General features: G+C 35.4%; 1 long non-coding RNA gene and 1 pseudogene across 1 annotated transcript; one reads left to right on the top strand and one right to left on the bottom strand.

The window, feature by feature from the left end:
• Positions 1-571: 571 nt before the first annotated feature.
• On the top strand, positions 572-2,808 carry LOC117682509 (uncharacterized). The gene is made up of 3 exons (XR_004596856.2): positions 572-1,051; positions 1,216-1,286; positions 1,461-2,808. It is a non-coding gene; the product is annotated as an uncharacterized lncRNA (long non-coding RNA).
• Positions 2,809-8,502: 5,694 nt separating this feature from the next.
• LOC136274760 (uncharacterized) lies at positions 8,503-10,440 on the bottom strand (annotated as a pseudogene).
• Between the last annotated feature and the right edge of the window lie 565 nt (positions 10,441-11,005).

Here is an 11,005-nt window from a genome sequence, read left to right as displayed (position 1 = left end):
ACCCAAAATCAAGAAAACCGGGGAACAAAATTCCCACGATATTTTCACACAAGGCAAGAACATGTAATATGTATATATTTACGTATGCAATCACCAAGATTATAAATAAGACAAAACATGTAGGTTTTATATATGATATACACTGGCGTCGGAAGCAAATTGAAAGTGGGGGGGGCTAGACTAATCTTCAGAAATATTGAGAAAAAGTAATTCCCAAAAAAATCATCGAAATCCTAATCCTTCGGGGGGGGGGGGGGGAGGGTGTATACCTATACTTCCAAAAAAACCCAACAAACTTACTTACCCAATTTTTTTTCCAAAATCATGAAATTCCTAATCCGGGGGGGGGGGGGGGGGGGCTAGTTTGCTTCTGAATACAACTTCTTAATATTTCAAGGTAAATTAGGGGACAATAATCTTTCCTGCGAGAAAACGTGGGGGGGCTGAACCCTCTATCATGCTATGTTTCTAATGGTTAGGAATGACTTTGCAAAAAAGGTGGGGGGGGGGGGGGCTAAGCCCCCCCCCCCCAGTTCCGACGCCTATGATATACAAGTACAATCGAGGAATATAACGTTAGGCATAAACATGACGTTGGCTTGTGCATGCTTTTTAAACTTTATCTTGTACTTGTGTGCACTGTTTACAAAATTTTAGTCTTATGCATATAAAGAATGATCCATGAAAAACTGTATTCCCATAATAGCCACTGGCATAGGTGGTGCTACAGTTCTCATTTAAATTTCACATTTCATTTTTTAATTTCTCATTTACATTTAAAATTGCATGAGTCATTAGTGTTTCTGAACTGATATATAGCATTGACTCCTAATGGTCAGTGCCAATTATTCCCTGTGACACAATTACCAGTATTCTTATCATCTTTTAAAATAACTCAAATATCTAAATCTAAGCATTTTGTATTTTATTCTGTTATTCTTTCATAAATAGGAAAAACCAAAGAGAAGGCGTCCAAATAAACTGATGATCAGATCACATGATAAGCTACAGGAACCATCACCAACTGTATCTTCTTTTTCTGAAAGTACAGGTAATCAGTTTTGCATAATCAGCAGTAAGAGTCAGCTATTTGTTAGATTTCATTGTCACATTTCATTGAAAAAAAATACTTTTTATTTAAGGAGCCAATGTGGTCAAATAGATTACTGCATATATTCCAGGGAATAAGAAATTAAATGCTTTATTTATTTTCAGCTTCAGTTGACACTGTTTCAGAGACTACCAATCAGCATGAATCTCTCCAAGAGTCATTGAGAGTTGTTGAAGTATATACTTTTTTTCTTGTTTTAAAATTTGTATTTTTGAAAAAAAAATGACTAGATTTTAAAAAAAATGAATAAATATTAAGTGATATCTGGATCATTTCGCTGACTTACTCAAACCATATATATTTTAGAGTTATTTTATGCGATTAATAAGTGATTCTATTAATTTAACAGGCACCAGAGAGGAATGGTCATGATTATTTACAAACACTGTCTGACTGGAAGAGTTTCCAGAATTTTGAAGATCTAAGTTCAAGTGACCCTGATTTCACTTAAATTTTCAATTCAATTCAAAAAGACTCTAAGATTTACCAAGAAATGTGTTCCAAAAATCAGATCTTCAAAATGGAAGTCATACAGCAAAATAAGCAATTATTTAATTTTTACACTGGCTTGGATCTTGATGTTTTTAACTCATTATTTACTTATCTACAACGAAAAGCTTCATCTATGCAGTGCTTCCATGGTGAAAGAACAACATATGTCCAACCATTTAATCTGGATGGCTATGGTGTGAAGAGAAAGCCTGGTGTCACCAGGCAGCTTAGTCTACAAGAAGAATTCTTCAGTGTTTTGTATCGTTTACAGACAGGACATTTACTGGAAGAATGTAGTTTTCGCTTTGGTGTGAGCTCCAGTCAGTTCTCCAGAAATTTCACAACCTGGATTAATCTCTTATCTATGGAACTGGAACTTTTATGTAAAAACGCAGAGCCAGATGAAGATGTTGGACTTGCAAGTTGCTTCAAACCATTTCCAAACTTGAGAGTTATTTTGGACTGTACAGAACTGTTCAGTGAAACACCTTCCAGTGTAAAGTACCATAAACAGACTCACAGCAATTATAAACACCACTCTACAATAAAATTTCTAGTTGGGATCTATCCCTCAGGGGCTGTGACATACATCTCTAAAGCTTATCCTGGAAAGTCGTCAGACAAACAGATCACACAAGAAAGCCTGGACCTTATTGACTCCCTTATACCAGGACAAAAGGTTATGGTGGACAGGGGCTTTACGATTGAAGAGGATCTCCCTTGTGGTGTCAAATTAGTGATTCCTTCTTTCAAGGGTGCAAGCAGACAACAACTTACCGCAAATGAGCTTTCAAAGTCAAAAGTCATCTCCAGGGCACGAGTTCATGTGGAACGATGTATGCGTAGGATTAAGTCTTTCAACATTCTAAGACAAGAATTAAAACTATCGCAAGTTGATGTATACGAGCAAATATTCAAAACATGTGCCTATCTTGTTAATTTTCAAAATCCTTATTTAAAGTCTGATGATTATGGTGTTTCTGAACTAAAAAATAATGCTGATACATAATTGAGATGCATATATTATATGTTATGCAAGTTCAACTGTCATTGTCTGATGTAGTGTATACAAAAGTATTGAGTTGGAAAATAAATCTGCTTAATATACACACCACCAAGTTCTATTTGTGTGATTAATACTTGTACCCTGTATCATGATTTACCGTAATTTCAATTTAATATTAATTTAATAAAAATGAATGGGTTACTTTTTCTATTTATTTCATATTATCAAATACATGTTTATATCACTACAAACTTGTTTAAAATCATGTTTTAATAAGGTTTGGGGATCGAAATTTTCATAATTCAAAACTTCAAGAGCAAAGAAAAATTCAGAATTGATTTCAAGGAAACTGAATTGTCTGACTTTTAAAATATTATGTCACAGTTCCTTACACAAGTAGGACAATACCACTGACAATCTAAATCTTCATACTCAGTTGGATCATAGTACACACATGACCAATGATACCATTTTCTACATCCACAGTTGCACTGACATAAAATGCCCTTATCCTTTTCTTTCTCCAAAGATCTTAAACAGTGCCCACATTTGATACTCAAGTCTGAGACGGCAGCTGACTCATTCGGAGGAGCACTCATCTTGATTAGGTGTGGCCCTAGAAATTTTTCAAAAAAAAAAGAGAAATATTTTCAAATACAGTATTCCAGTACATTTGGTCAAATTCAATGACTTCATGAACATAATCAGCAGGTGACCATACAATGAAGTGGGTTTTGTGGATATTCGTCACACCCATCTGTACCTGAACTTGAGTGTAATACTTATGGTTTCTGTTAAGTGTAATCTTTTCACCCCATTTTTTCATAAAACGAGTTTTCTTAAAGTCGTGATTGGGATTGCTTGCTGCTAATGTAAATGGACATTTAATTTCAACAAGAGATTTTCCGCAACAATCGCAAGAAAGAACACCATCTGGTGAGGCTCCAACATATCCAACACAATGAAGATATAATCCTGATTCTTTCACTTTTGTGTTTACATGACATTTTTTCATGTCTTCCTCAAATTTTCGCAGAGCTACTGGTTCAAATTTGTTGCCATATTCAGTAGCTTTGTTTCCTTTAATTTAAATGATTTTTCCAGGAGTTACTGTTTTCTCTCAAGTACACATTTGTTGTAAATCCAAGCTAGTCAAATTAGAAACCTTGTACACATAACATTTTGTTAGCCAGTTTATTTATATGTGTTATGGTATTACAGATTTATTGATTTACACAGTTGTCTGGTGGTTTTTTTTTCCCTAAAATTTTCTTAGTTCACAGTTATAAGCGAGTGCAAGGAAAAAGAATTTTAGACGTTCAATTTTAAAAAACAAATGGGTAAACCATATTGGTATGAAATAAGTAAATTATTTAGATATAAAGATAAGTATTGCTATTACTTAATTATAGAATATTTTAAAATAAATGAATTTGATTACTTGAAATGAGAATTATATTTAGTAAATGAATAACAAGTATTGATATACATTTTAGTAATTGCAAAAAAAAAAAGTAAATAGTGAGTAATAAATTTGTCTACTACAAGTAATTAAATTACCTATAACAAACCATATTAGATAAACTAATGAAAATAAATGAATTTAATTACTTGAAATGAGAATTATATTGAGTAAATAAAAAACATATTTATATACATTTTAGTAATTGCAAAAAAGTAAAGAGTCTACTACAAGTAATTAAATTACTTATAACAACATGATTTTGATTACTTCAAAAAGGTATTAAATTGAGTAAATAAATAACCAATCTGTATATACATTTAAGTAATTGCAGAAATGATGAGTAAAATAAATCATAAGTAATTGTATTAGTGGTATTTACTAATTACGATTCCAATTACTAAACAAGATTGCCTTTTACTTGCTATTTTGACTAATTGTATTACTTATTATTTATAGTTTTTCTAAATTCAAATTCTTAATTTAAAAAGGTATAGTAAAGCTTTTTTTAGAGTGTTTAAATGATTTTTCCAGGAGTGTTTTCAGTAGGCTGCTGACATTTGGGGTTTTCCCTGCTTTAAGACTTACCATGGCAGTTTTAACAATGTGTGCATTTGAGGCTGTAATAATACCTTTTCTGTAGTCATGCCACAAAACATTGTTTGCCTGGCCTTTAGTACTTTCTTCAATGGCACGGATTTCCTCTGGCGTTCGCTTTATAAGTTCAATTAAATTTGTCAAGCTATCTGTATTCTGACTTAATTGTAGGGCTGTACCAGGTAAAGATGGTTCTTCTTGCAAATTATCCATTTCAGTGGCTATTTCCTCTCTGGATGGAACCATGGGATCACTGCATTCTGTCACAGTATACATATCTGGAAGAGACTGAACTGAGTGTTCTTTGTAAAAAAAAACTGTCTTCTGGGGGTCTAAATTTAGAGGGTTGGTATAGCTTGTTAATTGGGGCATTTGGTTTACACTCTCTTAAAGAAGAAAACAACTGTAGGTAATCTTGAAAATGTACTTTCTGGTCATTGGGATGTCGAGGATCATGCTCAAAAGCTCTTATTTTCTTCTTTCTCGGTGCCTTGTTGAATTTCTTCTTGTGTATTGCAAAGTCATGAAATGGTTTTGGTTTGGATGATGACCCTGAAAGACAGGTTAATCAAGTTAAAAAAACTCACAAATTTACCCAGGAATACATGTATACAGTAATTCTCAAATGATTACTGCATATACATAAATGCATGCTTTTTTATTACATATATTAAGTGTATAATAAAAGAGTTAATTACATCTCATTGAAAAACATGAACAAGCACGCTTTTCACATTATGTTAAAAATCATGATTGAGTACAAATATTTAAATGTTGATAATTTTCTCACAACATACTCATTCCTCACTTAATCAAGCCCATGTATAAAACTGTACTTACCTTCGCTATTCCACATACTTGATTCGAATCATTGATTAAATTCTTTTCAGTGCATTAGCTAACTTTCACAACATTGAAATTGAGCAAATTAACAGCAGCAGTATGATTTCAAAACAAATATATTTAGGAATTCACAAAACACTGATACCATTATGTTGCATGCTATCAGACCAGCTGATTGCTTCAAATGGCACAGCCATGATGTTTTCATACAAGTTGTCTGGTTATTTCAGCACAGCTGAAAAAACTGATTGTTAACAATAAAACTGAAACATAAAATAACAAATCAAAATGTAAGCACAAAAAATGAACAATAATGGATCAGGCAATCCATTTATTTTTTTACCTCTTGGATTAATTCAGTATGCCAATTTTTCTGTTGTTGCTGGACCATCCGGAAGTTCTTGGAATCCATGGGATATGAACTCAGATACTCCAAACAGCATTCCAGCTGTATGACTGCATGCTGCCGTAGCACTGACAATGCATTCATTTAGTTATGCAACAGGAAAGATAGATATTTACTATTTAACAAGATTTACAGGGCATTTCAACGATTTAAATCTTTTCAAAATAAGTTTAAATTAAAAAAATTCAGTTTTTAAGACCATGCAACTTACCCTCCAACACAGAGACAGTATGCACCAACTGGATCTCCACTTATTTTATTTAGTACAAAATTTGTTTCATAAACCTTTCCAGTTGTCCATGAGGCGTTAGACTTGCATCTTAACAAACACAGACTGGCTTGTTCTTTCAAAGAATTATACTCAAACAAATGGATATTTCCAGAAGCCCACAAGTCATAGCTTCTGGATGTTTTATATCTCAACATTAAGGTGTCTGTAAACTTTTCATGAAGGCAAGCATCCTCTATGTGTTCAATGTCACCTCGTTCACTCAGTATTAAATACCTTTTAACTTTGTCTATTGTGACAGAGGGTATTTGTCTAATATCTTTAGTCCATCCAGACTTGGCATTATTTATTATGCTCACAATATCTGAACTTGCATCATTTCCTTGTATGGGAACTTTTAAAATACTACATAATTTTAATCTTTTTGATTCAACAGAGAGAGATTTAATATTGACACCATTCTCCCTCAAAATTCTATTGAGATCTTTAATTTTTGGTTCTTTCACATCATTGTACGTTTTCAATTGTACTGTTGTACATGTAGTTGCTGATGACATCATGGACTAAGTCTATCATAGCAAGTTAAAGTTGATTGCTGAAATCTGGAAAAAATATACACCAGTATTCACAAACTGAATTATAATTTGGTTGAATTTTAGGAAGACAATTTTGGGAATATTAGCCAGTGCACCAGTTACTACTGTTGAACTCATGTTCAATGTGAACATGAATTTTGATTTTCATTTATGACATTGCACTTGCATGGTGTTCAACATACATTAATAAGAAACATAAAAATCTTTTAATCGCACTGTCCATGCTATAGTGTTTTAAAATACTGTAGCTTTCCAAATTTGAAAGACAAAAGAAGCAAAATAATTGTAGAATGTATAAATATAGATGCTATACTATCATGCATGTTTACATAACATTGAGGTCTAATGAGTCAACCATATTTCAATAAGGTAATCACCAGACTTAAAACAATGTGTAATGTTCTAAAGTGTGAGGTGCAGTGTATAATACTGTGTTTGTTTCATATTAATAAAGAATGTGTTTATATGGTAAATTCAGTGACATTTTTATGCCTCCGGGTAAATTATCATAAATCTTCACAGTACATATATTATTTCATTGCAGAATATTCAACCTGAATTGTAAATTCATATCATTAGTTTCTTTAAATCCACTGTTTAAAAGAAAAAAAAAAGAACATGAAGCATATTCGGAACGGGACATTAATATATTAGTCCTGCCATAAACATCTTAAACCTTGATTAAAGAATATCTTCTTCTTAAATTAAGCTAATGCTGTGAAAATCAATGTAGCTAGACTATATGGTAACATGTTTTATATCTCATAAGGCTTACTACCGGGGATCACAAACCTTCGACCTTTCGTTGTTTACATCGCAGCGCCATGACTGTTTTACCCCTGACCTCAGATTGACCTATCGACGCGCGCGCATAGTAAAAGTAGTGAATTGTATAATTAAACATAATAATTTGCATGTATCAAAGTTGCAATGATGAAAAGCGCTATTTGCGCCACAAAAATGATACACGGTTTAGAAAACACTGTTCCATTTGAGGTGGGGTTTGACGAAAGCGCCACATGCATGAACATGCATCCGCCACCAAAGGTCCTACATATTGGTGACGGCGTCACATCCCCACCTCAAATAGATACCGCCGACCAATGCCAATGAAGATGGGATTGCTTTTACTTGGTTTTGACCCCCATTATGTGTTCGATAGCCCCTTGTAAATTGTTGAGAAAAAAGTCGTTCCCCAACTTGGATAGGTGGGTACCATCACTATGAAAAAGTTGGGTATGACTGATTTTAATTTGAGGATGCTTGATGTAGGCCCCTCCCAGGCTCACCATGGTTTTAATTGCTTGGCGGTCGACTCGGGTTCGGGTTTGGTACATGGCTTTTGTGTTTGTAGAATAGCGCCATGTTATCCTGGGGAGGGTAGAGGACCACACAAATTTGGTTTTTGGGAATAATGTTTTACATTGAGACAGAATGTCATGTACCATGGTCAACAGCCGGTCAAGACGAGTTTTGCCAACATTATTGGCTCCACAATGAACGACAATAATGTGAGGAGGACTTTGCAATTTGAGGCCTTTGAGGTACTTGAGTTTAGGGACAAGGTCCAACAGTTTCATGCCCTGCCACCATATGTTGGCATTTGGAATGGATAGGTTGGTTCCTCCGATTCTTTGTGAGGCTGCTACTGTAGCATGTTTGATAATGGAAGATCCCAAAATCCAAACATTAACTGGATCTGCAACCACTTGGATTAAATTGGTTTAGGAATGCAAATATTTTGTTAAAATAATGACAGATACAAATAGGGAATTAAAATGAAGATCTTAAGGGAGGGAACATGATAATTAATCGCCAACTACCGGTGGTTAGTTGAGTGAAGGGGAATGCTGAATATGCATTACCTAATGTAAGACCTATAGGCTTGTGAATGCCATCGCCCAGAGGCTTGTATGGCTTGTTCTGATAGGCCCTGCTGTGCCAGCATGGTAGCTGCCCCTATCCTGAATGAATGAGATTTGTAATACTTGCTGTTGATTCCCAAAACTTGTAGGGCTGTTGCCAGTACTGATGAGAACTGATAGCGGGTTAGTGGTTGGCCGGAGTAGTGGCAAAACAGGGGGCCTGTAACATTTGGCCGGACTTGTAAATATTTGTTCATAATTTTGACCGGACAAAATTGGGTGTCAGTGGCATTGATGCGCAAGGGGGTTCCTTTGCCTAGTTGATCCGTCTTGGAGTATTTAATAAGGAGATTAATAATAGAGTGTTGAATTGAAATATGCTGAACCTGGATGATTCTATCGAGTGAGTTACCCTTAGATAATGCTAATTCCCTCACCCTTGATAATGCATAATATGCTAAGGTAAACGCAGCAGAAAACAGTGAAGTTTCATATGTATCCTGGCATACCACAGGCAACTTATGAAGGATTTGATTCAAAATCTCTAGTGTTATGGGCATGCGCACATCCCTGTTATTATTTTGCCTTTTCATGCCTTCTAACACTTTACCAACAAGGAAATGTTTTGTAGGGTCACCATTTCCTAATACTTTACATTTAAATGCAAATGCAGATGTATAGGCCCTAGCAGTGGTTTGTTTGCAGCCTTGTATGGACAAGTGAGCTATGAACATTCAAATGTGATTTGAAGGTGGTGGCCAAAGGATGGACAATTGTTGATTTAATCTAAACTGGTCAAAAGCGTGCAGACCCACAGCGTAAGCTTTGGTAGTGTTACTGGCTAGTGATGACATGAGAAGGCGGTTCATTTCATCTTCAAGAGCACGTTGTGGAAGGATGTTGGTATGGGCTGGGGTAGCTTGTCTGCTGCTGGAGCAAGTTCCCTGAATCTACCCCACTGTTGACGAGATATTGCATCTGCTATACCATTTTGATTGCCAGGAATATGCTGGGCTTTGAACTGAATGTTGTTTTTTATAGTGACAAGCATGAGTGGCCTAATGAGAAACATGACTCTATCAGATGAGGATGATTGTTTGTTAATGATGTGTACAAGAGCTAGGTTGTCTATATGTAGGATTATTTTTTTGTTTCGGAGTGCTTTATAGCCCAAATGGTGAATGCCAAAACAATGGGGACTAATTCTAAAAATGTAATGTCATGAATGATTGGTTTGTTTGCCCATGACGATGGCCACTGGAGATAGGCCCATTGCCCTTGAAAATATGAACCGCATCCTAATGAAGCTGTCCCAGAGCTATCTGTAAAAAGGTTAAGTGTTTCTTGAGAACTCCATTCGGAATCCGGGAAATATACAACCCCATTGAAATTGGTCAGGAGGTCGAGCCACATTTGCATGTCTAATTTCATTGCAGAGGTAATGTTAACATGGTGATAGGGTTGAACCTTACCAATCATAGCATTATAAAAACGTCTGTTGAATGCTCGACTACCTGGTATAGCCCTGGCAAAGAACTTAAGTTTACCTACAATGCTTTGCAGTGAATTGATGGTAATTGTTCTTTTCTGAATATGATGTGTGAGAATTGACAACATTTCTTGAATCTTTGGTGGTGGTATGCGAATTTGCATTTGAATTGTATCTATGACCAGACCCAAGAACACAATTGATGTTGTAGGCCCCTGTGCTTTGTCCTTATTAAGTGGAATCCCTATATCTGTACATAGGCTATGAAAGGTGTCAACTAGCATACGACAATGGTTAGTATCGGACCGACCGGCAAAAATAAAATCATCTAGGTAATGGTGGGTGGTTTCTAAACCAGATTGCCTTCTGACCAACCATTCGTTGAATGTTTCAAAAATTTTGCACGAAATTGCGCAGCCAAATGGCAACATTTTATCGAAATAGTAAGCACCCCTAAAAAAAGTCCTAGCAGTTCAAAGTCCCCAGGGTATACGGGTATTAGCCTAAAAGCACTTTTTATATCCTCTTTTGCCAACAAGGCCCCCCTTCCCATTTTGCTAATGGTATTTACGACTGTGTCGAAGGAAGTGTAGGTTACTGTTGTATCTTTAGGGTCTGTGTATGTGTTTATGCTGGACGACGGTGGGTAAGATTAATGTGTTATCTTTCTCCAACCGCCGTCGCTTTTGGGAACTAAACCGATTGGTGAGACATGAATGTTGGGCATTGGTGGTTGTAGGAAGGGGCCAGCCATGCGTCCCTCATCCACCTCCTTAGAGATTTTTGTTTGCAAAATATCTGGTAATTGATTGGCTGATACTAAGTTGTGAGATAAAAATAGGAAGTCTAGGTCCTGCATACAACAATTTAAAGTAGATCCAGTGTTCTGTGATGTCATACCTTTTTGTA

This window comes from Magallana gigas, chromosome 4, assembly GCF_963853765.1.
Source record: "Magallana gigas chromosome 4, xbMagGiga1.1, whole genome shotgun sequence".
Classification (NCBI taxonomy): domain Eukaryota; kingdom Metazoa; phylum Mollusca; class Bivalvia; order Ostreida; family Ostreidae; genus Magallana; species Magallana gigas.
This window is presented reverse-complemented; position numbering and strand designations above follow the sequence as displayed.